General features: G+C 50.8%; 1 long non-coding RNA gene across 2 annotated transcripts in view; it reads left to right on the forward strand.

Moving 5' to 3' along the window:
• The window catches only part of LOC132354800 (uncharacterized), a 201770-nt gene that overhangs the window by 145878 nt on the left and 31748 nt on the right, over positions 1-24144 (forward strand). Inside the window, exons 3-4 of one of the 2 annotated variants that reach the window (XR_009499415.1) lie at positions 14030-14899; positions 18809-18931. This is a non-coding gene — a long non-coding RNA (uncharacterized LOC132354800). The remainder of the gene's footprint in view (positions 1-14029; positions 14900-18808; positions 18932-24144) is intronic. The other variant, XR_009499416.1, reaches the window with a different exon arrangement.

The raw sequence follows: 24144 nt of genomic DNA on the forward strand, positions 1-24144 counted from the left end.
CCAATTCCAGGAAACTCCAGCTGCATTTCTGGCTTTCCTGTATCCTGGGGTCCTTTGGGGAGGTATATCTATCCTAAGGTTGAAAGTGCATGATGAATTACTGAATATGAGATAATCACTTGAGGAGCTTCTAAAAATTCTCATGCCTAGGCCACTCCCGCCCTCCCCAAACAAAACAAAACAAAACAAAACAAATCAGACTCTCTGGGAGTGAAACCACAGGGCGCAGTGTTGTGGGTTTTTTTTAGTCTTTATTGGAGTATAATTGCTTAACAATGGTGTGTTTCTGCTTTATAACAAAGTGAATCAGCTATAAATATAGATATATCCCCATATCTCCTCCCTCTTGCATCTCCCTCCCACCCTCCCTATCCCACCCCTCTAGGTGGTCACAAAGCACGGAGCTGGTCTCCCTGTGCTATGCGGCTGCTTCCCACTAGCTATCTATTTTACATTTGGTAGTATATATAAGTCCATGCCACTCTCTCACTTCGTCTGAGCTTACCCTTCCCCCTCCCCGTGTCCTCAAGTCCATTCTCTATGTCTGTGTCTTTATTCCTGTCCTGCCCCTAGGTTCTTCAGAACCTTTTTTTTTTTTTTTTTTTTTTTTTAGATTCCATATATATGTGTTAGCGTACGGTATTTGTTTTTCTCCTTCTGACTTACTTCACTCTGTATGACAGTCTCTAAGTCCATCCACCTCACTACAAATAACTTGATTTTGTTTCTTTTTATGGCTGAGTAATATTCCATTGTATATATGTGCCCCATCTTCTTTATCCATTCATTGGTCGATGGACACTTAGGTTGCTTCCATGTCCTGGCGATTGTAAATAGAGCTGCAGTGAATAGAACATTGTGGTACATGACTCTTTTTGAATGATGGTTTTCTCAGGGTATATGCCCAGTAGTGGGATGGGCTCAGTGTTTTTTAAACTCCCAGAGTGATTCCAGTGTGCATCCAACCAGACTGAGAGCCGAGGTGAATCCGACTTGAGGTACCAGGTGGATTGTGGGCATGGGTGATGGGTCCCCTGTCCTGTCCCTTAAAGGCTGCTGGTCAGCCATGAGCTCTAGCCCTGTGTGGCCGTGGGACACCTGGGCCGGGCTCCTGCAGTGCAGTTCTGCCCAGTCCTTCCTCAGCCCACTGGCTCGACCCAGCTTTGTGTGACCGTCGTTCAGTGTCCACTCTGGAAGGATGACTCCCTCCTCTACCCGGCAGCCAAGCCCACCTGAGCTTGGTCTGTGGCCCCAACCTCTTCCTCTCCCACCCCACCCTCGCCTCCTGTCTTCTCGCTTACGCTCCTATTCTTCCCCCTTCGAGTTCGACTCTGCCCCCAGCCTGGCAGTGCCTGGCGGAGGTGGGGGTCCCTTCTCTGGCCAGCCCCACGGCAGGGCAGTGGCCACACTGGCTTGGGAGGGCGGGTCAGCTTCCCTGAGGTAGGGGTTGTGACTGCGTGGTCACCGTGGGATCTGCAGTGCCCAGCGGAGTGGTGGACACTGCATAAGTGAGCAAAGCTTTAGAGAATAGACACCTGTCACGTGGGCTTTGACAGGAGAAAGAAACTACGTTGCTTTGCTGGGAACCCGTGAGGAGTCCACTTGGCTACTGAATGAGGTGCAGTTATCCCAGAGGAGCGGCATGGATGGACAGATGTGGTGAAAGCTGGGTGAGAGCGAGGGTGTCCTTGTGCGTGGGCGGAGGCGCGGCCTGTGGGGGGCATGGGTGTGGAGGTGTTTGTGAGGATTGGGACACTGTGTGTGCAAGCCTGAGTGTGCCCACGCGTGTCTGTCTCGTCTTTGTGGGAAGGCCCCTATTGTGGTCGTTTTGAACATTGTTTCTGTAGGCAAAAGAGAGAGCATACTGCCTGAGTCCATTTATATACAGTTCTAGACGATGCAGACTAACCAGTCGTGACAGAAAGCAGAACGGTGGATGCTGGGGGATGCGGGGCAGGGAGGGCCAGAAGGGAGACGCTGCAAGGTGGCCCAGGGAAACTTCCGGGGGTGATGGATGTGCTCATGTGTGATCTTGATTGTGTGGTGATTCTATGGGTGTATACAGGTATCGAAATGCATCAAACTGTGCACTTTTAACTGTGAAGTTTACTAGAACTCGATTATATCTGCTAAAAAATGAATGAAAAAAAAAAGTAGGGACTTCCCTGGCGGTCCAGTGGTTGGGACTCCTCATTTCCACAGCGGGGGCGTGGGGCGCGGGTTTGATCCTTGGTCGGGGAACTAAGATCCCGCATGCTGCATGGTACGGCCGAAAAAAAAAAAAAAGAAGCATGAAAAGTGGCCAAAAAAAAGAATAAGACTTCTGAAGTCAGTCTGGGTTCTAATTCTGGCTTCCCGGCTTCCTAGCTGGAATGACTGTGGGCAAGTTGCTTAAGAGCTCTGTGCTTCAGTTTCTTCATCTGTAAAATGGGAATGGTTATCTGCTTACCTCATAGAGTTGTATAAGATGGTAATGAAATAAGGATATGCAAAGCACTTATGCCAGTGCCTGGCTCATTTTTACTAGTCAATAAATGGTACCTATTATTATTCCTGTTAGTGGACATGCCTGGACGCGTGCATATATGTTGTGTGCTTATCTGTGCACACAGCTTATGTTGGTGTGTCTGTGAGTATCTGTGCAGGAGTGGGAAGCGTGAGTCGTATGTCTGTGTGTGTCGGGGAGGGAGTTGGGGGGGCCGTGGATTCGTGAGTTCAGGCATGAATTCTCCCTCCTCCAGGCCATCATTACAGCTTTCTCCTCCTCCACAGACTGCATGGGCATTGATTTTTTTTTAACAGTTACTAAACTGCTACATTTACTGACTCATTCAGTCTTATATCCAATAGCACTGTGCCTTTTGCAAATCACATCGCCCTGGTTCCTTCATGGCTTCTGTAAATCAGGTTTATTTTACCATTGAAAATGTCAAAAGGACCCAGCCAAAGGAAACTGGGGACCTTCTGGGGTGGCAGGACCCTGAAGCTGGCTGGCTGTCAGGTTGCAGTGAAGGAAGCTAAAGCTTCCCCCTTTCCACGTGGATACACTTTCTGTGAATTCCCTAAAGAGGGGAGGGAGTCAGAGCGTCACCCGAGAGAGCAGATGCCTTGGACCTGTCTGGAGGGGGCCTACGCGGGAGGAGGGAATTAGCAGAGGCGTCTGGGGATCGACTTGGCATCATCAGGGTGACTTCCTGGAGCCCCGTCTGTGCTGCTCTGTGCTGGGGGTTTGGGGGGTAAGAGAAGTGTCACCATCCTTGCCCTCAGAGAGGTCACAGATGACAGCAGTAGAGGCCCAAGCCTGCCCCCTGGCTCCGGGGATGTCTCTCCGGACCAGGTTTGCACATAATGATGTGAGAACAGGGTTCACAGGGTAGACTTGGGGGTCAGACTGCTCTGGGGTTGCCTTGAGTCCCAGACCTGCCACTCAGCAGCTGTGCAGCCTTGGTTAGGTTGCTTAACTTCTCTGGGAGTCTCGTCTGGAAAACTGGGATCAGGGCACCTCACACGCTGGCCCCCACTTCCAGGGTCTCAGTTATATATGTTTAGTCTGTATTTTGAGTCCAGACCTAATCAGGGGACTCAGGCATCTTTATAAGAAGATCATAGTTGTACTAGGCCTCTTTATAAGAAGATCATAGTTGTACTAGGCCACATGTGTCAGGTGCCAGGGGGAGTCCCCACTACCCGGAACCATGAGGCCTCCCAGTTAGAGGGTGTTAGAAGGGACTTAGAGGATTTGGACAGGGTTCAAGGAAGTAGAGCTTAGTTCTGGGTTGGATGCTGTCAGGAAGTGAGGATAATTCTGGGTTTGTTTGGTATCTTGATAATTCTTTTCTCTAAGGTGAGAGGAAGGGAGAGGACAACAGCAGTCACACACATTAGCTGGGATGGGGGGATATTTGGTGACTTTCGTGGTTTGGTTAATGTTCATGTGTGGTCTGTGTTCCGACATGATTATAAGGAGTTTGGGTTTTGTCCTGAAGTCAACACAGTCTCCTTGTCTATTGTTGATGTCCTGTGTAATTGTGGAAGAGCAGAACACCAGGGGAACCTCCCTGGGGGTAACTGAGACTGTTTCATCTCCAGACCCCCGGTCCTGGAATGGGGACCCACCCAATCACTAGCGAGCAGCCTCAGTTCACAGACTTGGCTGTGCAAACAAAAGAAACTTAATTTTTCTAAAACTCAACCTCATTTCTCTTTCAAACCTTCATTCAGCTGATTAGTGGGAACTTGGTCAATTTCTTCCTGCCTTTTGCTGTGGTTACATCCCTACGCTCAGGAGGGCTGACACAGAGGTGGAGCAGGGCTGACAATTTGAAATGAAAATTCTAAGTGATATCGTCTAGGTGGGGAGAGAGAGAGAGAGAGAGAGTGGACACCTAGAGGGAATAAAGGTGCTAAGGTTTTGTCTCAGTCGAGCAGAGGGATGTATTTACGGATTAATGTTAGGAGTTGCTGAAATATACTAATTTAAAGATACAGAAGCTAAAAATAGAATACATGACCTCCAATCCAGTAGAGGAGAAATCTCTACAATAACAACAAAAAACTTGGTCGAGCCAATGGAAACTGGGAAAGGAAAATAAAGAAAAAAGAAGAGGCTGGGAAAATAGAAAACAAAATAAGACAGCAGAAATAAGTGTAAATGTATCATCAATTACGGTAATTATGAGCATATTAAACTAACCAATTAAGAGATTCTTAAATTTGGTTTTGAAAAAGCCAGCTGCATGCTATTTAAGAGCAAAATGGCTAAAACCAAAAGATATTAAAATATTAAAAATAAAGAGAGAAAACAATAATAGATCTGTAAAAGAAATTACTATCAGATAAAATTGAATTCAAGGTGAAAGGTATTAAACGTATCAAGGACAGGCATTTCATGCTGTGATTCCAACATTAGTCCTGAAAGATATAAAGCAAAATCTGAAATAATTTACAAAAGGTTGACAAAACAACAAGCATAGTGGGTGAATTTAGCACATCTTTCTCAGAAGCTGATAGATTAAAAAAACCATGTATGCTCATGTATGTATATAAATGTAAATGTAAAGAAACAGCGAATACATGTGGAAAAAGGCTATGTATTAGACCACAAAAAAAGTCTCCATAAATTTCAAAAAATCTTCATTATCAACAGATCCTCTATCCAGCATGCAATAAAATTAGTAATCAACAACAAAGAGATGATCTGTGTATATGTTTGGAAACTAAAAACACACTTCTAAGTTATCCATGGGTTCAAAAGAAATTTACAACAGAAATTAAGAAGTATTTTGAATTGAAAATAAGGAAGACACTACATAATCAAGCTTGTCTGATGTAGTTTAACTGATTCTTAGAGGGGTGATTTATACTCTTGAATGCATTTATTAGGAAATTAGAACAGCTGCACATAACTTACAACCCAAGCAATCAATTCAAGAATCTAGAAAGAGAATAAGGGAAACTAGAAAGAAGGAAATAATACAGGTAATGATAGAAATGAATAAATGATAAAGCAAATAGAACATCCACAAAAATAAAGGCATCAACAAACTAAAAGTGCGTTGCTTGAAAAGGTCGATACTTTAACAAACGTCGTCAAGACTGACCCAGAAAATAAGAAGGCATAAATGAACAACATTCAGAATGAAAAGAGGAAAAGGTGCACAGATAGAGGTTTTGACCTTGGAAGTACACCGTGAACCACCATGTGCCAGTCGGAGGGAAATACTGGAGGATGCTTCTTGATGCCACTTACATTCCCACAGTGCAGGGCACAGAACCTGGGACAGTGCAGGCTCTTAGAGACTGGCTGACCTGCAGAGATGAATGAAAACCAGGAGAAGAACATGTCATTATGTTAAGACTCTTTTTACTAAATTTTGAGAAATGGCATTCCACCAGGCGGTGTTTGTTCTGATGTGATTCATGGAGCCGGGGAAGTTTTGATGGGAGAAGAAGCGGTCAGAAGTCAGAGAGCAAAACATTTCCCAGGGCTGAAGCAGGTGATCGTCAGATGAAGAAGCTGGAGGAGGGAATCCACCGATGAGGATCCAGCATTCGCCAAGGCAAAGAGGTCGGTATGGCGGCTGTTGGCCTCTTACTAGCTGTGCAACTTGGAGCAAGCCTCTTAACCAGTCTGAGCCCACATTTCCTCGTCTTCGAGCTGAGGATCGTCACTGTGCCTACCTGATAAACTGCAAAGAGGAAATAAGATAAGGGATGTAAAGCGCCTGGTCCACGGCTTGTCAGAGAGTTAGCACTCAATAAATGCAAGTGGGGGTGGTGAGGACGGTGACACTTATCAGTATTAATTACAGCAGGACGGCAGCACACGGTGATGGGGTGGAAGAGGAAGGTTGGAAGACGAAGATGAATGGCAGGGTCGAGTCAGCTTGGAAAGAGCCTTCAATGTTACCCCAAAAAGTGGACTTCATTCTAGCCATGGCAAGGAGATATCAAAGGCCTTTGAGTTGGGACTTGCTGAATAAAATGGGGCATCATCTAGTCAAAGGGAGGGGTGTGCGAGGGTCAACCTTGGGGAAGGGACAATCCCCAGGGAAGAAAACATTTGTAGGTACTGATCTCCCATTATGTCATGGGTCTTACTACCACCTGAAATCTCTCCCTTTTTTTTTTTTGGCTATATTAAGCCCTTTTTAATTTGCCCTGTTGTATGGCATCAGAGCTCTGTGTGTGTGCGCTTGTGCACATGTGTACATATATGTGTTTAAATACTGGAAGCCACTTCAAGCAGAAGGGTGGTTTTACACAAATTCACCCCATGACCGTGTTTGCGAGCATCCATCTGTTTTCTCTAAACAGGAGCTTGGGTGGAAGAATATTTATCTGGGCTAATTAGAAGAGCTATCTCCCTGCTTGGATGGAAAGCTCGGATGGGAGCAAATCTGGTATTCTTCCAGACACGTACACTGTGGAATTGGCTGGCCTTGCTGCTCAAAAAAGCTTCAAAGGATGTAGCTGCTGTGTTTAATTTCCCTATCACTCTACCTCCTGAACACACTGCCTGCTCAGATGATGCAGAGAACATCAGTCTTGATGAGTCTTAATAAAATGGGCTACAGGAAGTCAGTCTCCTGCCTGCTTCTTTATGTTAAAATACCTCTTTGTTTAAAAGAACCTAATTCTTAGACAAATACAAGGGCTGGTTGACGCGTCAGTGTCGCTGAGCCCCTGACCCACGACTTTATCCGTATTCCGGACCTCACTGGCCTCCACATTCACACCTGGAGCCGCTCCTAGGAGGTCACCCCCTTCCTCTTCCATCCATGCTTGCTCAAGTAGGGGCTGAGCCAATACAACAGGCATTTATGAAACACATACTACGGTCCAGTTCCTATGCGGAGCATGAATAATCCATTGATGGGTGAGATGTATTCTTAGCCCTCAAGTGTCTGGAGAAGAAGGTGGGTAGACCAGATGTCAGTAGAGTGTGATGAGTACTCTGGCTGGGGGATGCAGGAAGGGCAGTGGGAACTGGTGGGCTGTTGGCCGATCTCGAATGGCCTTGGCTGGGGCACTAGGGTGACTTGGCTCTCCTTCATGTGACTCTTATCCTCTGTAGCCAAGTCCAGGCACGTTCTCTCGGTCATGGTGGAGGAGCAAGAGAGAGGACAGCACCATGCAAGGTCGTCAGAGACCTAGGTTTGGAATAGGCCTGTCGTTCGTGCTGCAGTCTACCGAACTCAGCAAATCACAAGGCTCGTCCGGATTCAGTGGGGCAAAGAGACTCACCCTCTATATGGAGAGGACTGGAAAAGGCATGGATACGGGAGGGGTAGGAAACAGGGGGAACGGCAGGATTATTATCACTGTCACCACCGTCACGAACTCTGTCATCATTGTCACCATCACCAGCACCCCTTCCTCCGTCTCGAACCCTCCGTCCATGTGGCGTTCATCCTACACCCCACCGAGTTCTTCTTCTCGGGTGGGTGTGAACACGTCTCACCAGCTCTACACCCAGAATCCAATGTCAGGGACGAACCATTTCCTTGAGAGAAGAAGGAAAGGCATCCCTTTCGCTTCCTACAGGAAGAAACTGGAATCCAGAGAGGTCAGCTCATCTGGCGAAGGCCGCACAGCTGGGCTGGGGGGAGGACCAGCCCCTTTCCCTACCCCAGTTTTGGGTGACAGATATGTACTTCGACAGCATCAGCAAAAATGGCTGGTTTGTCCTTTGCTTTCTTCCCATGCACGGAGCCGAAGGCTTACTCACACAGAGTATCTTCCAGGACCTGGGCTGCTCAGCCCCCTTGGATCTGGAGGCTGCCCGCCTCACCCTTAGTGCTTAATTAAAATGAAGATGAAGTGCTCTCTGTGACAGGTCACGCTCCGTGGCAGTCACTGTGCCAAGGACCCAGCGGGGCCTCCGACGTTGAGAATTCTTCTCCAGCTTCTGCCCCGGCAGCAGTTTCCTCTGGGAGCCTCATTTGTAATTCCTCTGGTAATTAAAACAACAGATGTTGTCATTAAAAGGCTCCTCATTAAATCACAGATAACTGAAGCTTCAGGTGGGTCCTCACTGAACAGTGTCATCGAGTCACCTTTGGAGGGAATAATAAGCATGGGAAAGGGGAGGTCTCAGCCAGCTGGGAAGATGCCCAGGGCTGCCAGGCGGGGCTGTGTGCCCGGTGCTGACAGATACATCAGGAAAGAGGCTGCCGAGGACCCTGAGTGAAGGAACACGTGACGCGAGGGTGGAGTGAGTCCCCAGAGGGGCTGCGGTGGAGGAAACAGTCCAGCGGGAAGAGCCCTGGGGTGGCTGGTCTTGCTCGTTATTGGTATTTAGGGACCATGGCTGCAGGGAGTTCCCAAGACCGCTGAGTCCCCGAGGACTGGGAAAGGGGGCCGAGCCCAGGACACTTGGCTGTCATCCTGGCTGGGCCACTTGCACCTTAAGCAAGCCCCGTCTCTGAGCCACGGCCCCCTTGTCTGGGAAATGGGCAGAGTGACACCGAACCCTGAGCTGCGGGGGCGGGAAATGTTTGTAAATCCTCTCACTTGGTGTCTGGGACCGAGGCACCCGGGCGTGTGAACCGCCTGGGCTGCTGCGATGCGTTTCTGAGAGGACCCCCATCCGGGAGCTGCCTGAGCACGGCTGTGGCTGATGGCTGAGTTCGGGCCCACGTCCCGGCGGGGGTCTGTCTAGGAGCTGCCTGGGGAGGATCTCTCAGGAGCGTGTGTGTGTGTGTGTGTGTGTGTGTGTGTGTGTGTTAGACTCAGTCCCGCACAAAGGGGCCATGCCACTGTCTCCAGCCCCACTCCCGCTCCCCACGCTGGCCCTGCCCCCAGATGGAGGAGCTCTAGACAGCTCAGGGCAGTAGTAACGCGTTTTTATCGACAGTGCCTGACCTGGAGACCCTTCCCTGCGGTGCCGGAGAGGGTGAGGACCTGCCAGCCCCCCGGACTTGGCCCCCGGCTCCTCCCCTCTTCCCAGCCCCTGGCCTCAGGCTGCTCCTGTCCTCTTCCTCAGCCTGTCTCCTCAACTGTACACAGAGGGCGATGATTCCCCTGCACAAGTTGCCTTGAGCATTAAACGATAAAACAGTGAAAGCAAATGCTCCTGCAGTGCTCACTACGTGCAGGAACTTTCCAGAACCTCACCCACATCCGTTCATTGAATCCTCATAACAGCCCTAGGGGAGGGTGGGTGGAAGAGTGAAGAGATGGCTGAGTAGGAGCCTGGGGGTGGGGGCTGGGTGGCATTTGGTCAGGCTAGCGGGGGCCAGAGGGTGGCAGGGCCCTGCAGGATGCTGCCGGAGCCTCCGTGTGCCACAGCGGTCCGCACTGACCCCTGGGCCCCGGCACCCTCTGGGGCCTTCTCAGCCGTCCCCGAGGCCCTCCTCAGGGCGGCCCAGGCAGGCAGGTGCAGAGGCAGCCGGTGCTCCTCCTCCAGGTGGCCTGAGCCAGGCCAGGGTGTCCGTCCCACTAGCTCCGAGCGGCACCAGGTCAGGCCGGAAGGAAACCAAGGGCACAACCTGAAACGCCAGAGCAGGCAAGGGACGGGGGGAGAATACATCAGAGCCATTTCATCCTGCTTGCTCACTGTACATCCCCAGCCTAGCACTGCACCCAGCACACGGAAGACACCCCATCAATACTGGATGGATGGATGGATGGATAGATGGAATGATGGGTGGGCCCTAGGGTTTCCGTTTATTGAGTACCTACTATGTGCTGGACTCTGCATATGTCTCTTACCTGTATCTTAACAGCAAACCTGCAAAGTTGCCTTTATTATTCCCATTTTATAGACAGAAAAGTGCAGTTACGTGACTTGCCTAAGTGCACGTTCCCAGAGAGTGACAGCACCGGCATTTGAACCCTGAAACAAGTATCTCCAGGACTGTGTCCTTCCCACTAGGCCACACCGCTCTTGCAAGATGAGAGCTAAGGTGGATTCACCAGCCCTGTCTAGTTGAATTCTGGCCTTCCCTGTGTGTCCCAGTGATGCAGCCAACCGGCACCTATATATCCTCCGTGCCAGGACCCAAGCTGGGCACCGGGAACACAGAGATGACCATGACCATGGTCTCTGCCCTGGAAGAGTCTGTGGTCTGGAGTTGAGAGGTACTGGCCACACAGAGGGGAGTTCTGGGCTTGGGGGGTGTCCAGGAGCCAGGGAAGCCCAAAGGAGGGGCAGACCGATTCCCCCTGGCACCTTCCCGAGGCTTTGGTATTTGAACTAGGTTTCGAAGGCAAAGTTAGGAGTCAGACAGGTAAAGGAAAGAGGGGAAAAGTCACTCCAGGTAAAAGGAGATTTGAATAGGGGTCCAAATTGGCATTTTGGGTTACAATTCAGAAATAGGTATCAGAAGCCTTAAACTATTCATAATTGATAATATCACTTTAGGGTTTGAATAAGAAAGTAATCTGAGATCTAAATAAAGACTTCCACGCCAAATCAAAGAAGCATGAAGGAAACTTTAAGTGCGGGCTGCTTGCTGGTGGCAGCGATGGGGTGGGGTGACAGGGACAGGAGATGAGGCAGGAAGGGGAAGTGGAGGCCAAGCTAGGAAGGGCTTTGATTGCCAGGTCAGGAGACGAGGGGCCGGCAGAGGTTTAGAGCTGAGGAATGCTGTTCTCGGATGTGCAGTAAGGAAGCCCAATCAGCATTAGAAGATAAAGATGGCCAGAGGCGGGGACCCGATCCCTACATCCGGATGATTCCATTTATTCTTATGAACCTGAGAATTATAGCAGGTTGGAATGAAATGACCCTTGGAGACCATCTCCAGCCCACTGGTTGCGGAGATGGTAACTCGAGGCCCAGAGAGGAGTAGCAACAGGCTCAAGATCACACAGCAAGTTGTTAGCCGACCAGGACCTGAAGCAGCAGTTAGGGGAGAAGTGGGTATTCTTCCTGTCTGTCTTTTGTGACTCTGGGTGGTAAGCAGAAAACAAGTTGGTGGCGTCAGGAATTGTGGAATCCTGGCATGTCCGAGAAGTTTGTGTAAAATGATGCTCGTAATAAATTTTTCCCCTCTGAGGACAATGAAGTACAAAAGGAGGGGAAGAGTGCTTGACAAGGGCTCTGATTAAAGCCAAATACAGCCGTTTTCAACAATAAAGGCTGCTGGCACCACCGAGAAAAGAGAGAAAAGAGTGACACAAGAGGCAACAGTTCCAGGCCAGTCTGGGAGAGAAGGGGGGTCCCAGTGACTGAGTCAGAGGCTGAGCTGGAGGCTGGGAAGCAAACTGTGGTTGCAGGTCTCATATCTCCCGACCCCCACCCTGTCCTTCATCGCCCAGGATCCCCCCTCCCACACCGGGCCTGCACCCCTGCTCTCCTCTTGGCAGGGGCTCCCCTGGCATCCTACATACTAGACAGGGTGATTGTGTGGCATAGATTGTGATCAAGGAATTTTTTGCTGTATAAAATGTTAAAAAAGCAACCCATTGAATTACCTTGCAGTGGTATATCTTTGATTCTGTTTATTAGACTGGCTTCAGCACTGTGCCATTTAAATATAAAGAAGTTTATTTTATAAACTTATATAAATCCAGAATTGCATTTAAAAATTTACAGCCTGAACCCCAAATACCCTCCTCTGAAACTTTCCTCCAGTCTCCAGTCCCAGCTCCTAAAAGGCCTGGCCCATGTACCACCTCCTCCCTGAAGCCTTCTTGGATTGCACCAGTCTGCACTGCTGTCCCTGGACCAAGCCTGCACAGCCTCTTTAGGCTCTCCCAAAGGATGGATCTTCATTCCCTTCCTCTGTTGGCTATGTTCCCTGAGCAGAACCCTGCCTACCACCCCTCAGAGATCAGAGCTGAGCAAGAGACAGGATCCCACAGCCCAGACTCCTAGGTGCTCAGATCTTCCCTGGAGATGCCACTGGGGATGTGGGTAAGCGGAGGCTCTGGCTGACCCCTTTTTGTGTGTGCACAGTCTCTCCTCACACTCGCCCAGCTGCCCACAGCCTGTTTTTTATGGCTTGTGCTTTGTCAGCGCATGTCTTGTGCTACAGGAGGAGTGAGGGTTCCAGGAGGAGAGCCCCCGTGACATCTTCCTATTACTCCTGCTTCTTCCTCCTCCAAGGCACGGCCGCACACAGGTGCTCAGGAGAGACCAGGCTCTGATTAGCCAGAGTGAGGTTTCGGCCCTCTCTTCCGCAGGACTCAGTTTCCCCATCTGCCAAATAAAGGGCTGGTCTGCATAACCTTTAAGTTTGCCTGAAGAGTCAGTGGATAGGAGATTTGAATAGGGGTCCAAATTGGCATTTTGGAGTAGAATTCAGAAATAGGATTCAGAAGCCTTAAGATATTCATAATTGATAATATCACTTTAGGGTTTGAACAAGAAAGTAATCTGAGATCTAAACAAAGACTTCCATACAAAGATGAATTCCAGCATTAGGAAGAGCAACTCGGGCTTCCCTGGTGGCGCAGTGGTTGAGAATCTGCCTGCTAATGCAGGGGACACGGGTTTGAGCCCTGGTCTGGGAAGATCCCACATGCTGCGGAGCAGCTAGGCCCGTGAGCCACAACTACTGAGCCTGCGCGTCTGGAGCCTGTGCTCCGCAACAAGAGAGGCCGTGATAGTGAGAGGCCCGCGCACCGCGATGAAGAGTGGACCCCGCTTGCCGCAACTAGAGAAAGCCCTCGCACAGAAACGAAGACCCAACACAGCCATAAATTAATTAATTAATTAATTAAAAAAAATAAATTAAAAAGAAAAAAAAAAGAAGAGCAACTCTTGCTCATTACCAGGGAAAAACTAAAGTTGGCAGTGGTATAGCCAGCCCATGGAATGTTACGTAGCCATAAAATGGTATTTCCAATGAGCACTTCGTGACGGCAGGAAATGATGATGATATGATCACGTGAAGTGACAAAAGCAGAAGAGAAGCGTCTCGAGCCTGTGATGCCGGCTCTGGAAATGTGGAGGGGAAAGATTGGGTGGACTGTGTGTGATGGTTACGAGCCCTTCTAAATTTTTTTCTGTGTTTTCTGTGTCTCCTATTGTAAACATGTGTATCCTACTCCCCTCCCCCCAACACACACGCACACGCAGTTACACAGGAAGAAGGAAATCCACGTGCCGTCCTCCATCTGAGCTCTCTGATGCAGCCAAGGGGTCTGTGGTTCCCAGAGCGTAGCGTGAGTTGCGAGATGTTTCTGCAAGAGTAGCTTCCTCAGTCTTTCCAAGCAGGATGCTGGCTCTCTAAGGTTCCTCGTGGTTATGTGGAAGGCGGCAGCCTGGCTGAGGAACCTTCCTGAATGTTCTCTCCCTGATGTCCCAGGCTGCCGCTTCTCCCAAAACTCCCGCTAGGTTTTTGGAAGCAACGTTTCTCTGTTTCCGGAGAGGACATTCGAGGGTGTTTTCCTCTTGCCCAGACATTAACCCCCTAACCCCACCCCCAGTCATCCCAGCACGGAAGGCTCACTTTAAGTGCTTAACTGGAACACACCTCCCATGGACTTTGGAAGGAAAACACAGGACTCTGATTGTGGGCCCTTGTCACTCAGGAAATGACCCTGTTTTTTGTTTTTTGTTTCTTTTTTGCTGTAGAGGAATAACAGGAAGGCGCCTCAGAAGAAGGAAAGAGGCAGGACCGTAATGACCAGCCCCACCAAGGTCGGCAGAAACTGTAAGACGACCCACTGAGACCCTGGGTGGGGTTGCCCGAGAGCAGGAAAGCCCGAAAGCCCTGGCTGCCTCCTCGCCTCACCTCCTGGTCCAGCCTCCCTTGTGTGGCCTCATCTCCTGACACGCACCTCGTGAGCCTGCGCAGGTGCGTCTTGGCAAATCCCAGGGAAGAGCATTCCTGGCCCCTGCCCTGGGGCAACTCACAGTCTGGTTGGGAGGACTGTGGCCCGGGCAAAAAGAACAGTTCCATAGGCTGTGGCCCTGATTTGGAGCCCCCTGTGCGCCGAGAAAAGGCAGCTCTAGGCGGCTCGGGCCCCAGGGGTGACTTCCTGGAGGAGATGGTGTTTGCACCGACTTGTGAGACTTTGGCAGACGCTGAGGCCAGAACCCAATCCTGAAAAGAGATTCATCAAAACCTGGCAAAACTACCCAAAGCCTCTTCTGGATATGACTTTACTTCAGACACAATATTTTGATCGTTTCCACATAAGATGAATCAGAAACATATGCATTAATTTCCTCTTAAAAATATACACTTGTTGTACTTGGCAAAATGCAGTGTGGGATTTGATGAACGTAAGGCAACCGAAGAATTGTATGGGATCCAAGGCTGGGAGGTCTCAGAAGCCAGAGCACCTTTCGGCCTGTTTCTGGAGGCTGCTTCTCCCACTCACAGGCAGGGGCCTCAGCAGCCAGAAGTTGAAGTCCAAAGTCAGGCCAGATCTCAATGCACTCCTTCTGCAGAGGGTCTGACACCAGCTGGCCCCATCCTGGAGCTGATTTCTTGAAAAAGTAGGTGAACCTCTGCTCTGCTAAATTTGTTAATGTTTATTCGAAGCAAACCTCCCCTCAAACGGTCGTTACATCCCACACTAAGAAGCGCTGCCTATACTTACTGATCTATGTATACATGGAGAGGCTTGTCATGATCAAGGTTTGGTTTTTCTTAGCCCCAGATCCAAGATAAATCCAAAATCCCCTTTCACAACTGGAGCATTACCTGACCTCCTGTGCCATGAAAATGGTTCATTGAAGGTGGTGCCCTCAAATCTTGGTCATTAAGGAGCTTCCTTCCCGGTGGGCAGGGTGGTACCGAAGAAAATGGTCGCTCCTGCAAGCATGTGCTTGGATGAGCAATTCTTCAGAACACGAATGCCACTTAGATCTGTTTACAGGGTAGATCTGGGGGTGCAGGTGGGGAGATGTCCCCCACCAAGTCCTTTGCCAGCTGCTGTATAACAAACTACCCCCAAAGTAATGGCTTACCACAATAAGCGCTTATGATCTGTCACAGTTTCTGTGGGTCAGGGCTTGGGAGCAGCTTAGCTGGGTGGTCCTGGATCAGGGTCTCACATCTGAAGGCTCAGCTGGAGCTGGAGGTCCCATTTCCAAGGTGACTCACCCCCCGCGGTTGGCAGGTTGATGCTGGCTGTTGGCAGGAGGCTTCTGTTGCTTTTCATGGGGGTCTCGCCACAGAACTACTTGAGTGTCCTCACAACATGGCAGCTCCCCCCTCCCTCGCCACCGCCAGAGTGATGGTAGAGAGGAAGGTGGAAGCAATGTCTTTTGTGACTTAGGCTTAGAGGTCACACACCACTACTTCTGCATGTTCTGCTGGTTACACAGACCAGTCCTGATACAACATACATGTGCACATACATACATACATAAGGGCATGAAGCCAGATGGCCGGGGTCATTGGAAGCCATTCTGGAGGCTGGAGATTCCGTTTCCAAGGTAACTCACACCCATCCAGCTGGATGACCCACAGAGGCAGTAAATGACCCAGATGTCCTCTTCTGTCCCCGTCTGAGTCACCAGCAGAGGCTTCTTTGCACGTGGCATGTTCCACTGGGATCGGTCTCCCACCCTGGGGCTTTTACTCTTGTAAAAGAGTCACGTTACAATCATTAGTCTGAGCCTCAGTCACCAAGGGAATGCCTGAATGCTTGGTGTCAGATGTTAATGATGCCTGAATACTGAGGAGAAACAAGGCAGAAAAGGGTAATGGGGTAACAGGGGCAAGAGTGATGGCTTAGGAGTGAGGAGACCTGATTTCTCCGTCAGTAAACCAGTGGGCGCTGACGTGGGTCAGAGAGGGAAGGGCAGCCCCAGTCGGCGGCAGGCTAGCGGGGGGGGGGGGGGGGGGGGGGCTTACATGGCGGTTCTGGTGTCAGATAACTGGTCGCCTCCTCACCGACTGACTTGATGTCTCTGAGCTCTGTTTGCTCACGTGCAAAGTTGTTGGGAAGTAAGCGTCCAGAAAGCACTTACTTCAGCGCCTCGCACGGCGCAAGTGGCAAACGCATACTGATGGCTGTCATCGGAGTGTCATTCCCACTATGCTAGCCCACCACCCACTCCTCCTCTGGGCCAGACCCTGTGCCTGGTGTGTTTCGGAGAGTCTCTCGTTAACTCTCTCATGCACCCTTCAGGGTCCAGTTTCCATTCTCGCCATCACTGCCCACTGCCATGCCATGGCTGAGAGCCGTAGCCACAGGACACGATCCGATTTACAGCTTTCGTAGCGTGGGTGTAAAGGCAGATGGGTTAAAAGGTTTGGGAGGGAGAGGGAGGGTTGAAGTCTTGTCCGGTTGCTTGTATTTTCTCAGCGAATCAGACAGCAAGATCGTCAGCTGAGAGAGGGGATTGTCCTCTGGACCTGGCCGCGGGTTCTGGGCCCAGACGGGGGGCAGAGGGAGTCCCAGCCTCGGGCTGACTGTCTGCCCTGGAAAGGTCCTCCAGGACATCCCACCTTTGGGAGCTGGACTTGTGACGTGCTTAGGACCGTGCCTGATGCGCGGTGAGTGCTGTCTGAGGATTGGCTGTGGCCACGGTTGCTACTACTGTTGCTGCTACTGCTTCTCTGGGCATCCTTCAGCCAGGAGACGGGGAAGTGGTGAGGGCGCGGCAGGCAGGCGGGCAGGCAGCGCCCAGCAGTCTGGAGCGGTAGCAGTGGGGCCAGCTGGGGGGTTGCTGACCAGACTCCACCCAAGCCACAGCTGGGGAGCCCTGGTCAAAGCGCCACCCTCTGGCTGATAGTGCCGAGGGTCTAGAAGCCGTCAGTGCAAACCAGAGCTTGTGGATGGGGAACCCAGGCCCAGAAAGAAGAAGGAACTTGCCCACATACCATAAAGAGTCTGGCAGAACTGGGCCGAGAACCCAGGGCTCCTGACTCCCCTGGTCTGAGGCTCTTTCTGCCACTCTGCTTTGCCTTTTCCTCTGCACGTATATCCAAGTAGTCTTTGTGGAGCTCCCCTGACATTTAGCTTCTTCTTTGATTGGTATCTTAGCTGGGGGCATTTCAGTCTGGGCCCCAGCAGCCTCCATAGAAGTTTAGCTCACTCATTCCTTCCATAGACACAAGCACAATCTAAGAGCTGAGCTCCATTCTAAGTGTGGGGTATTCCAAAATGAATGAGGTGCAGCCAGCCCCTGCCTGAGACAAACATGCAAAAGATTTACATCCAAGTGAGCACCCAGAAATGAGGGCAGTGGCAGTTCCCATATGAGGTGTGGCAGGAGCCCAGGGTGGGGGTAGACACACTGTTTAGACAGAGTCAGGGAAGCCTTGCCCAGGAGCCTTGTTAGATCTGTGGCTTGGCCTTGAACAAGTTACCTAAGTCCGCCTCGCCTCAGTTTCCCTGGCTGTAAAACAGGGAATAACAACAGCATGTTCCTCATGGTGCTATTTACAAGGATTAAAAAACACCTATAAAGTACTCGGCACAAGGCTGGCACAGAGTGAACACTCAACAAATTATGATTGTCGATGTTACTGCTCTTACTATAGAGGCCTTTTAATGCCAACTGCTACGGGATCTTCCATAGGCCAAGGAAGCCATTGGAAGCGCTGGGACAGGGAGTGGCAGGCCTATCTGAAGGGAGAGGGAGCCTGGCAGGACTGAAGTCCAAAGCCAGGACCAATGGAGGCAGAGTCTGTCTCAGGAGGAGTTGACTCATAATCATAGCTGGCCGGAGAACAGGGTCTCTTGTGGGGTAGTGAGCTCCCCATCACTGAAGGTGTGCAAGTAGATGATGAACAGTCACTTGGTAGAGATGTGAAACGTGAGTGTGTGAATGGGTGTGTTTTGGGGCAGTTTTCTTCCCTGAATCTGGGTTTCGTGGGCCCCTCCATTCCTGAGGGTCTGTTATTCTACTTCTCAGCCCCTGGGGCTGGGCACCAAAGGGCTAGATAAAGGCTGGGTTTCCGACGTGGTCACAACCTCATACAAGAGCCACGCTCCTACCAGCTTCACAGCAGGGGGAGTGGGGGTCTGAAAACCATCCCTGAGTGAGCCATGGCTCTAGCTAACCAAGGGGCAGGTATTAATTAAAGCGCAGATTAGCTGCCAGTCGTGGGTATCAGCACAAGGCCTTAGAATTGCTTAATAAGAGGGTTTGTTACACTGTTTTGCCTCGAGAAGGCAATATTGATCAGGAATCCCTGGCCTGGAACTAATTGAATATTCACCCCCAGACCGCAGCGGCTGATTACTTATAAGCCCACGTCTTTGGTTTTTATCTGGGAAATTGCAGCTGGGATTGGGACGCGGTGGAAGAGGGGGAGGAGGCAAGAGGGGGAGGGGGGAGAGGAGGGGGACAGAGAGTGGAAGAAAAAGAGAAGGAGAATGAGACAGGAGACAGAAAAAGGGATAGAGGTGCTTTTTTTTTTTTTTTTTTTTTTGCCTGAAAAATCAGATGCGACAAGCCAGATAACGCCTTCATCTCGAAACAACTTCTTATCCCTCGGAGAGAAGCTTTCCTGTCCAAGTTTACCAGGACGTGTTTGCAGTGCTGCAATTTTAATGAAGGAAGCTTTCGGTATGTTAATCTTGGGAATAAACTAATATGAATTCATTCCTCTCCGCGGCATCTCCCTCCCCACAGCAGCCGTGAGGTACTATTAGAAGGGGCTCCTGATGCTGTTTGGGGAATCCTGTGCCTTCTGAGGGAGAGAGTGGGATCCTGGGAACTCTGGTGGAGCTGAGACGGGAGGGCTTGGGGCTTGAGGGCCTCAGGGCTCTGCTGTTCTCGGCTGTCACGAGGTGGCCACAGGCAAGCCCCCGAGTGTCTGGGAGGTCAGCGTTCCTCCTCTGTCGCCCGTGTGTCTTTCTGACTGCAAGCGGATGCTCTCCTCTCCTTCATGCCTCAAACGCAGACAGGGCTGGGCACAGACTGCCCATGCACACACCTCTGGTACCTACGCCCTGATGCCCAAGGCTCACAGTTGGGTGAGACAATTAGGAAAGTGATGGCGAACACACAAGCCAGTGTGACACACGCGGCAGAAGAACTGGGCCAAGCGCTCCAAGGCGAGAACCAGGGCCCCATCCCAGTTGAGTGTGGGCTTTCAGGACTAGCACGAGGTCAGCTGGCAGAGAGGGGTGGATAAGATATCCCTAGGAAAAGGTACAAAGTCGAGGGCACAAGAAACAGTGCGGTGTGTTCCTGAGACATCGAGGATCTTGATGGACGCCAGGTGGACTCCCAGGAGGAGGCATGAGGCTGGGGCTGGATCAGGAAGAGCCTCAGAGTTTAGACTTCGCCCTGAGCACCATGGGGGCGTCTCCGGAGAGACCACAGCAGGGAGAAACGGGGCAGAGGGGTGTGACAGGCCGAGCATGGGCTTGGAGGTTGGAGAGGCTGTTGGATGGGGACTCCAGCCCGGGAGACCACAGAGAAGGCACTTAGCACACCCCAGGGTGAGCTGCTGAGGACCTGATCCAGGGAAGTGGGATGGGATGGGGAGAAGAGGGCTGGGATGGAGGAAGGAGTGACTGACTGGGCAGGGGATTGAGAGGGAGAAAGGAGTCGGATGATGTTTCCGACTTGGGTAGCCGAGTGGGTGGTGGTCCAAGTCAGTGACGGGGAACACGGACTTAGAAGCAAATCTAAGGCGGGACTTCCCTGGCGGTCCAATGGTTAAGATACCGTGCTTCCACGGCAGGGGGCACGGGTTCGATCCCTGGTCGGGGAACTAAGATCCCACATGCCGCACGACACGGCCAAAAGGAAAAAAAAAAAAAAAAAAGCAAGTCTAGGGGTGGAAACAGCATGTTCATTCTCAGCTGTGCTGTCTGAGGTCCTGGGAGGTGCCCAGGGCAGCTGGGTTCAGGGCACAGATGCTCAGAGGACGGGCACAGGTGTGCAGGTGGTTAGTTGTTGAAGCCATGTGAGAAAAAGGTATCCACTGGCCCAAGGGAGTGCAGAGAGCAGGAAGAAGCCAGATCAATCTGGAAGGAATAATAACACTTAAGGCAAAGAAAAACCCTCCACTGATGGAGACACCACCATCCAAAGTCTAGGAGTGAGTATAATGAGAGGCAACCTAGCGTTTTCACACATTCTTGCTTCTGCAGACCTAACAGGAGAGGGGAGGCCTGAGTTTTAATGGTAATTTATCTCAGTGTAGGCTTTTAAATCTCCATTTATCATTGTCACTGACAACACTTGGATTAATCTGTTGCTCAGCATCTTTGTCGTGGCTGCAAATCCCAGAAGGATAAAAGGGAATTGATATACATAAAGAACTGAATTTCAATTAATGCAAGCCCGCGCTAATTTTCCAACACATAACCCAGAAACATTCACATTCATTACGATTTTGTCGTTGCCGCGCCTCGAGGGAAAACACGCCCACTGATTGATTTATTTTTTCTGGTGTCGAATTCATCATCAAGGGCATTGTGGAGGGGGAGGGAGCCAGCTGGTCTCCTCACCCCGCCCCCAGCGCTCCACATTTTGCTGAGGAATGGCATGCAGTTCCAGAATTTGCTGGAAGTTTCTCGAGTGTTTTCCACAGTTCATCAACAGCTTGAAGTTTGGGTCCTGGATGGTTTCCTGCAGAAAGGGAGCTGGGGAACTAGAGATGGAGGCAGATTCTGGAATTGAAACTGACTCAGGGCCTGCCTATTGCCCGGGCCTATTTCCTGACTCCTCAGGGTTGGGGCGCCTCAGTGGAGGGGTGCAGTATAACGGCTTCTTTTGGAGGTGGGGCCCTGATCCCTGGGAGCTTTAATTCTGATGAGGGAGATGAACTTCACTCCAAAATAGGGGAAGAGGGCAATGTACTGAAGGCCTGAGAAGAGCTTTCCGGCCCACCCCTCCCCAGACCCTGCCACAGGCTACTCCAGATTTCCAGATGTGCCACACACTTGCCCACCTCTGAGCCTTTGCTCTAGCAGTTCCCTTGGCCAGGAGCGCCCTTTCCCCGTCAGCCTGTCAGACCCTTCCTCGTTTGCCAAGACTTAGTTAGCTAAGCTCCTTTTCTGAGATGCTGTCTCTCATCTATGCGCCCATAGCCAGCTTTTTGTTTTCCGCCTCAGTCCATGGGGTGCCAATTCCCTGAGGGCAGAAACAAGCTGGCCCTGGCAGTCGTGCTGTCAACATCTTAGAGGTGCCCAGAGGAAGCTGTTGTCAGGTGCCCGCCCTGCCCTACAGCAGAGCTGTGTGTCTGCAGGGGAGGATGGGATGCCGTGTTCTTTGCCCTAAAGCACTTGGCAAATATTGCCCTTAAGAGGCTGTGTCTGCCCAGAGGGACAGCTTTTTCTAATCTGTCCTTTATTCCAATTGACAAAGGCACCCTGCCCTTACCTGCCCTAGTTTGCCTCAGCCAAGAACACTTCCTCACCCCGACCCCAGGGGTGTTTCTGGGTGCAGGCAGCCATCTCCAAGACCAGGGCCTTCCTGCCGAGCCCAGATACAGGCACTTTCACCCAGCTCATTAGAATCCCCTGTCCTGTCCTGTCCGGGGCTCCCCTGGCTTATGTGGCTGGCAGGAGCAAGGCCCTGGTTAAATTGGCTTGGCCCAGACACAGGGAAGAATCAGAAAGCTCACACCACGTGGCTCTCAGTTTGCCCCACCAGCCCCTTGTGTGCAGGAGCCCCTCACAACCCCCCCCCCCCGCCCCGCCCGCACCATGCCCCTTAGTCCGTCACATCTGTGGATCCAGTTCTAGCCCAAACACTGGCCCGGCCTTGCCCGTGAATCACAGCTTGTGTCTGCTCTGTCTTCCTTGGGGGGTCCCCTTCTGCCAGGAGGTCACCCTTTGCCCCTTTCCATATGGGACTCTTGGCCCTTTTGCAGAGGAGCAATCTCTGCTGTTTTCCTTCCAGAGTAAAAGGAGCTGTGTTCTGTGTTCGGGTCTGAATTTATAAAGGTGACTGGGTGATGACACAGAGTCAATGCCATATACGAGTATAGACGAGTGGAATGAATAAAAAGATGTAGCAGAGCCTCAGATTTCTTGCCTGTAAAATGGGGTCAACAATGGCCGCATCTCAAGATTGTTGGGAGGAATAAGTGAGTTGTTAGCTGGAGGGCAGTTAGCACAGCTTCTGTCCCCAAATGCGCTGTTGGCAGATGACCTCCTACCCGCTCACCGGCCGCCTTAGAGAACAAAAGCTTTGAGGACCCCGGTCTTGGATATCTGGGCTCAGTTGCGTGTGTGGCTCTGCCACTGTGATCGCTTGCCAGCCGCTCAAGCTGCGCCCTCCCCCCTCCCCAGGGATGACATTCAACAGGTGCGGCTTGTGTTTGCCTTGTGTTTGCCGACAACAGTGCAGGGTGTACCGGCAACACGCCGCGCGCGGGAGGAACACATTGTCTGCTTCTGAAGCCAAGCGTGAGCTGGAGCTTCTGAACACATCCTTACACAGAGAGTGCGCAGTAATTAGTATAATTATTAGGGGGTTAATGAAGCTGGGAACGGCACATCAAGTGCACGTTTAAACAGAGCCTTTTTAAAAAGTGGGTGGAGAGGTTTGCCTGCTCCACTTTCTCCTTTTTTTAGAACTGGGATTTCAGGGTTTGAACTCAACGTGTAGAAAAATACACTTGCTAGCGTGCCCCTAACCCACCCCAGCCCTCAGTCTCCAGATGGCTGTTAATGGCATATCCATGTGAGGGCAAACCCAGAGCGGCCTGAGATTTTCTCACCATCCCTATCCGGTCAGTGACCAAGGCTGCTAATTCCACCTCATTAGCTTTCTTTGACTTGATCTCCCTGCCTCACTGCCACGGAGGAAGTTGAGGTACCCACATTCTCCCCTGCTGACAATATTTCCTAATTGCCACCGGCTGTCCCCACCCCACCCCAGGCTTGCTTCTTCCTGGTCACCTTTTTCTTAGCCTGGGTACTCCAGAAGCAGGTCTCAAGATGAAGATTCGTGCGAAAGAGATTTACTTAAGCGTTCGCAAGAAAAAACAGTGGTGTGCCAAAGTGAGACTGGGAAGGGAAGAGAAAGAAAGGGAAGAAGACCAAGTTCTGCAGACGCTAAGTTGGTTCAGTCTAGCAGAAGACAGTGCAGGTCACTACTCAGTGTCAGCCCTGTCAGAGTGAGGGAGCTGGGGCATTTATACCCCAACACCCTCCATCAAAGGTTAGGCCATGGTTCCCAAACTGTGCCAAGGCACCCAGGGTGCCTTGGGATATTTTAATTTTGAGGACAACACGGCTACAGCTGCCAGACACCACACTTGACATAGTTCACGGTTTCAATGTTAGATTGCCCTACATTCTTTTGGATGATGTCATATCTTTGTGAAACTGGCTGTTAGGTGAAACCGGCAGCTGTGATAAAAAGCAAGTCCTGTGGGAAAATCAACGTGGGAAAGGAAACGAGGGTGGTGTCCAATCTGATTCCAAGAATTGAAAAGTTGTGCAGTGCCCAACAGGCATCCTTGTCCCATTAATATGAACTTGTGATTATTGATGAATGAAACAAGAATATTTTTTGTTTGAATTTGCGTACATTGTATTTTTAAATAGCTACTAAACTGTTAGGATATAAATACTTGTTGTTTGGATCTCACTATTTAATGAATGGAACTGTTAGGTAGTCTTTTGGCCTTGGAGTAAGTGCTGTGAAAAAATTACTGAGACATCAAGGGCTCCAGGAACTGTGAAAGTTCCAGAACCTCTGGGTTAAGGGGCTACTCCTGGGAGGATGTAAATTTCGAGGCCCTTCCGGCTCTCTGGGCTGCAGGCAAAGGGGCCTGGAGCATCCTCAAGGGCAGCCCTCCAGCAAAGACA

Source organism: Balaenoptera ricei, chromosome 20 (genome assembly GCF_028023285.1).
Source record: "Balaenoptera ricei isolate mBalRic1 chromosome 20, mBalRic1.hap2, whole genome shotgun sequence".
In the NCBI taxonomy this organism is placed as follows: Eukaryota; Metazoa; Chordata; class Mammalia; order Artiodactyla; family Balaenopteridae; genus Balaenoptera; species Balaenoptera ricei.